Here is a 6,921-nt window from a genome sequence, read left to right as displayed (position 1 = left end):
CTCGGCTCTGCCCTTTCCTCTCCGGCCCGCAGCTCCCCGGGGAAGTAAGCAAAAACCTCGCATTACCTCTGCTGAAAATATCGCATTTTTTACAATAAGACTGTTTTGTTCTTAAAAACGTACCAGCTCTATTTAAAATTAATGTCTTGATTTTTATTGCCTCTTTTACCCAATCTAAATAAGGCCAATTTGCAGCACCAGAGAAGGCCTAACGTGTAAAAGAAATCCTATGCTAAATCCACTTTTCATGGCCATAATGCTGTAAATGGTCCAACATTAAGAATGAAGCTGGTTAGATTTTCAGGGTGGCTTCTGCTGAGCTCCAGTCAATTTGCAGAGTGCCACGTTAGCTTCATTTGTATTAAACTTTTCTTCGTAAATAAATTCACATATAAACTCTGTTTTAAATTATTCTATCAATTCAAACCTTAATAATTCCCATGAATTAATGGCAATGATTGTATCCATACTAAATATGAAAATACGTTACTATTGATATGTCATTATTGTTTCCAGAGAGCATAAATATAAAAGTCTGCTATACTGCCCCTCCCATGTAAATATCTTCCCCACCCACGTTCAGGAAGCTGGGCTGGGTTTTTTTCAGCGTTGCCCTTACTCTGTATTTTATCACATGCTAGAACATGCACTTTTACTTAAAAGCCCACTCCGATGTCTCACCAATACGTGGCGACAAGAGGTTATTCCTGGTGGTGCAGTGGGAGAGGGACGATACGTCTCCCCCAGCAGGTGGACGAGAGAGAGAGGAAGGATCACCTTCGACTGAGAATTTCTATTTCCTAACTCTGAATATTTCTAAGCCTGAGAAGACGTAGCAGCAGGATAAAAGCCACATGCACATTTAGGCTGGAGACCAGAAGGTTCCTAACAACCACGGGACTGTTGCTCTGGAGCAGTCCCCACAGAGGAGCAAAGAGCCCAGCCAGTGTTAGGGTAGAGCTTGACCAGATTCTGAATAGCTGCTTTGAAACCTCGGGACAGGCTCAGCAGGTCCCTCGCACTTCTGTGACTGTCTGTATGCTATAACTTGCCAGCACCCTGCTCGTTACAGTACGTGTGGCCGATGTAGTCACGTAGGATTTTCCTGGAAGTGTTTATTTCCGTGTAAATGTTTCATTTGTGAGTAAGATTTTGCCATGTTTTCCCTCAAAGCAAGAATTAAAATTCTTTGTTATGTGTGATGAATGTGCTGCTTCCAGCCCTCAGGCTCAGAGGTAGGAATTATCAATGGGATCTTTAAATATTTACCAAAAGGAGGAAATAAAACATTTAAGGCTTCAGCTGAGTAAAAACACATTCACCGCTGGGAGTTAAGCAATTAGTGTAGCAAAGCAATAAAAAATAGGCTCAAAGATTAAAAACTGATTACCATTTAATTACTTACAACTGAGTGACCTCTATTGCATCTATTTCTCAAAAAAACCCTAAAAAACCAGGGTTTGCTTGAGGGTGCAAAGCAGCACCATTAGAGAGATGCAATCTAGTTTCCTCCCTGCTGTGCTGAGCATTATCCAGACTGGCTTCAAACTGTGTCTGTCCCCTACACCTCGAGTGCCACGGGAGGAAATCACAGCCCCTGTGGAAGGCTGACAGTCAGGCCTGCAGGTTACTCGCACAGAGAAGGGGTTAGCACTGGCCATGTACTAACCCACCAACTTCTGCTATCAAAAAAACCCAGACATTGTTTCAACTAACAATTACCAAACATTACAGGATTAAAACTACTGGGCTTGTGAATAGTAAAGTTTGGAACTGCGTGAGGACTCAAGCTAATTGTGTATTCCCATTGTGGTCTGTATCAAATACTCAGACTCTAAGAATGTAAGGAAATAATTTTGAGTCTCCAAAGATCAACATGTCGATAAAACAAGCCGTGCACAGAGTTGTATGCACGCACCTGTTTTCAGCGTGTGGCCGCCTCTGCCTGGGAAGTGACCAGCCACTGCAAGCACGCAGAGCTGCACCGGCCATGCCTTGTGCAGCCGAGAAAACACCCCAGGGCTAAGCACTTCGGTGGTCTGTGAAGCTCAGCCACCTGAAAGTGACTTTGAGAAAATGATACCGTAGTTACAAGTCTGGCTTGCTGCTTTTTTAAAAAGTTCAGCCCTTGCTACGCAGTAGCAATTCCTAGGTAATATTTTTAAGGGGAAAAAAATAGCTTCCATCCAAATGTTTTCTTCAAAGAAATGTCAGGTTTTCTTTTTTGATTAAATGAGAAAAATGTTAAAACAGACTTTTAATATTAAGCAGGCACTTCTATTAAAACTGCCAATCTATTTTCTTTTGTCAAAACCTAATGAATGGAACATTTCAATTAGCTGTTTGCTTACCCCTAGCCCTGCAGATGCTAACAGATCATGCTTCTGCCTTCATCAGCTGTCCTCCTTTCCTGTCCAGTGCCGCCACGGCACAGATTGGGCTGGCACAGAAAAGCGTTGGGTTCTGCAGGAAGCACGACTTCAGTAAAAGCAAAGGGAGGTCGAGGTTTCATAGCTTTGCAAACAAGATGCAAGCATAACCAACAAATTACTTGCACTGGGACTCTGAGAAGTATGACTTGCCCTGTTCGTTTCAGGGCACCCTAATGCATCTATCCAAGCACAGCACCTTCTATGTCAACCTTGGTTTGCTGCTTTTCACAGCACATAATAAAAGAGAGGCAGCACCAAACTGCATCTAAGAACAAACCAATGTAAAGTAATACTGAGAGTCCTGTAAATCTCAGTTAGAATTTAAGCATCTGGAACTCAGTTCAACCCCCGAGTGCTTCTGGACTTCATGAGGGAGAGAAAAGCGCCAAGAGTCTAAGATTAAGATATGATCAAACTCAACATCTGTTCCATGCAGTCATCGTATCACATCACATAGACAGAGTTTATTTTGAGGGTGGAGCTTAACAGAAGTCCCCCACATAATTTTTCGTCCTGATTCTCCCCCTGTGTATAGTTAGTCTTTTACAGCATCAGCCACACATATTAAATTGTGATAGTAGCTAAATACAAAGCTTGGCAATCCACATAAAAGCACCAGGATTATTACTCTGGGTTCTTTCAGAAGCAATAGCAGCTGGTGCTGAGAAGTTAAGGGAATAAATGCTGCCAACCCAAGTCCCTCTTTTTTCAGCAAAGGAACAAAACCCACAAACAAGCATAAGTCCAGCTGCTTAGCAAATACTTTCTCCTTCAAAATTGTTTTGAGCTGGAAAAAGGCAGTAGTGGCAGCTGCTGGCTGAAGAGAACAACTGTCTTTTTCCTTCCGAGTTGAGTTGAGGACTGGTACAACAGATGGCACAGAAAGAAGCACACATCCATACTGACTCTCCTGAGATAAGAGAGTCTATGCTACTGCTATCCAGCTGCAAATATGCCTCTGAGCCTTGCCGCATACAGGAGCTGTCAGGGAGTATCCCCCAAATTGCATGAGTAGAAACCATGCAAAGCCCCACAGAAACCTCAGGACTTCGGTCCACCTTGCCCTCTTCTTCACTGCTGCCTTGATTCTGGAAGAGAATAACCCCTGCCTCGCCTTGGGCCATCATGGCTTGACTGTCTCCTCCTGTCAGAAAACTACTTTGTCACAGCTAATCAGTTATGTGACGACAACTGTTGCCACATCGCCCTTGCTGCGCGTGCAGAGGATCACAGCAGTGTGCTGGGGACAAAACGGTTGGGGGAGCTCAGCAGGAGCACGGCACTCACCGTGAAGCAAGGCTTCTTAATGTATTTGACGAAGTGGCACGGAGACATCAGCTGGGACAGCCCCTGACAGATCATCCATAACAGATCATCTCTGAGCTGACAGGGGCTTTGGCACCACAGCTGCTCTTGTCATCGCCGGGAGGAATAAAGCTCTGGCTGCAGCTGGCAGTCCCAACCCTCACTGCAGCAGCAAGACAGACTCATCTCTCTCTCTCTTTGTGTCTTTGGAGATGAATCTTTCCTGAAACCGTCCTGCCTTGAAGAGATGTGAAGACAAGCAAATAAAATAAGATTCATAATCTCTTTTGATCAAAAGTTAAGAAGAATCTCTTGCAAGAGATGACAAAGAGGAAACCCTAATCACACCTGATTCACACTCTTGTCTATCTGTTAGTATGGCTGGGTTGCTCTTTTCTTGACTGTCACATAGAAAGCAATGGGAAGACTGAAATGGCCTAACTGGGAGCATAACTAGGTTGTCTGTCGTATACAAATTAACATTTTAATATGGTGTTCCAGTGTGATTACTAGCTTTCAAATGTCAACTATACTTGGAATAATAATTACCAGTGGCATATATTAGCTTAAATATCCCATTCGTACTAAAAGGAATACTTGTAAGGGAAAGACTCAACAATTTGTGATATCTAAGTAACAACTACTGATGACTTAAGAGTAACTGCAAATTTTTAATTTTAATTGCTGCTTATTATTTTGTATTTTGGTTACCTTAGTCAATGAAATAGATCACCATCTTTACTTTTCAGTTCTCACACAGCATATTGCTGCAAGTGTACTTTAGAGAAAATTTTAAACACAATGTTCAAACCACATAGCTGTATTTTTCTAAAAAGTTTTAAACGTTTGAGAAAATACATGTAATGTCATATCCTGCCAGCTTTATTATATCTATTTTAAGCAAAACAGCTTTGTTTTGATTTTAAGATGCCTATTACCCTTCCTTTGAAAGTCAGGTCTCTTGTGAGATATAATCTCATCTCTCAAGAATATTTAGAATTAATTGACTAATAATCATGCAAATTGTATCACCTCAGACTAAAAATGTGTGGCGGGTTGACCCTGGATGGGCAGTGAAACTCCCACCCAACCGCTTGCTCACTCCCCCACCCTGCCCTGCAACCAGCTGGACAGGGGAGAAAAGAAAAAGAACAGGAGCAAAAAAGCTCATGGGTAGAGATAAAGACAGGGAGATAATTTGCCAGTTACTGTTGGGGGCAAACCAGACTTGACTCATGGAATTTAACTTAATTTATTGTCAATTGAGATAAATATTTGAGTACTGATTTGGATACTGGGAAACAAAACCAAAAAAATCAAACAAACATTTGCACACTTAAGGAAACCACCTTTTCTCCACCTTTCCCAGGCTCATCTTCATCCAAGCACCTCTCTTCCCCAATCCCCCATGCCGATTATCACTGCAAATTACACCCAGTTCTCTCAGTGAGGCAACGGGTGGTGGTGGGGGTGCAATCAGGACACAGAGATTTCTCTCTGCTGCTCCCTCCTTCTCATTCATTTCCTACACTCTGGTGTGGGTCCTCCACAGGCTGCTGTCTCTTTCGGGGTGTACCTGCTCCAGCACGGACTTGTCCATAGGCCACAGTCCCTCCAGGGAGTTGTACATGCTCCAGGGTGTGTGTGCATGTGTGTGTCCTCTGCAGGCCACACGGTCCTTTGGTGGTGGTAGAGTGCCTGCATCACCATGGAGCACCTCCTCCTCCTCTGACCTTGGTGTTCCCCTGCTGTTTCTCACTTTTTTTGTTCCCTCATCCTGTCTCTGCCCTTTCTTAAGCATGTTTCCACAGAACTGCCACCAGCTTTGCTGATGGGCTCAGCTGTGTCCTGCACTGGGTCCATTTTGGAGCTGGCTGAAACTGTCTGTGTCTGACATGGGGCAGCCCCGGCCTCTTCCCACAGAGGCCACCCCTGCAGCCTCCCACTGCCAGCACCTGGGCACCTGCACCCCATACAGTATGTCATTATTCAGATAGAATACTTCATAATACTTTTCCATTATTTATAATTCTTGTGTTTCTGAACTGTGTTCTGTACATCTCAAGGGAAGCAATTCAAACTAACATGGAAATAGTGAAAACTGCCAGACATTCTGGAAAACTTCTCCTCTCCTTTTAGAAGCAGCTTATTGCCTACATACACAGTCACACATAAATTAATGGTAAGAACCTTTAGGTACTGCTAGATCTAACTAGAAACATGCAGTATCACCAGGGTCTTATTCTGTGCTAGGGAATCTCCTTTCTCCAGCCAGTTGTTTCTGGTCTGAACCACAAAGCTCAATACCCAGTTATAAATAGCACATGACATTTTTTTCAAAGTAGTAGAAAACCATGGATAATATAGGTTTTGCAGCACGTTTGCAGCCCACTAGAGGGAATTAGCTCTTGCTTGCACAAACCAACTCACAAACCTGCCTCCTGCTCGGCCATTTAGGACTACAGCTAATTTGCAGGACTCGGGTGTATTTCTAAGCTCCTGGGCCTGGGCACATGTGTGGCTAAATCATGAGCCCACAAGAGACAGGGATGTCTCATCCTCAGGGCCCTCACTTCTCCTCCCCTTGTAGGAAAGAAAGAAACCTGGGTGCGCAGACAGTGAAGGAGCTGGAGTGTCCTCCAGCCAGGTCATCATCTGGCTGATGGGGGCACCAAGACCTTCACAAATATTAACCTTTGCCTCTGGAGCCAATTCGCCTTTGGTCATTGCGTGTCTCACACATTTACCTCTATTATCTTCCACCCAAATGCATTTAACTAAAGCAGTCTTGATTGGAACACTTCACAGGATGGAGAATCCACGACGTCTTTGAGTTTGTTCCAGTGTTAATCGTTTTCATCACTAAATGTGTCTTGCTTCTTTTTGTACTTGGCTTCAGCCCCCAGTCATTAGAGCTCGTGCCTTTCCCTGCTAAATTAAAGTGCCTTTTGATACCAGTATTTTAGTTAAGTTTTTTAAGATAGTGAGAATTACTTAATTATGCTCTTCTCTGAAAGAAGCTAAACAGACAAATCTCTTGCTGTGAGGCATTTTCTTCAGTTTTTGAACTTCATAGTTTTTCAACACTCTCCCTTCTTCCAAGATAGTTTAAAAACCTGGACAGCAGAAACAGACCCAGTATTTTATCAGGTGAAATCAATTCCCTCCTTCCACTGCCATACTT

Source organism: Aptenodytes forsteri, unplaced genomic scaffold (assembly GCF_000699145.1).
Source record: "Aptenodytes forsteri isolate BGI_AS27 unplaced genomic scaffold, ASM69914v1 Scaffold82, whole genome shotgun sequence".
Lineage (NCBI taxonomy): Eukaryota > Metazoa > Chordata > Aves > Sphenisciformes > Spheniscidae > Aptenodytes > Aptenodytes forsteri.
Note: the sequence above shows the minus strand (reverse complement) of the source record.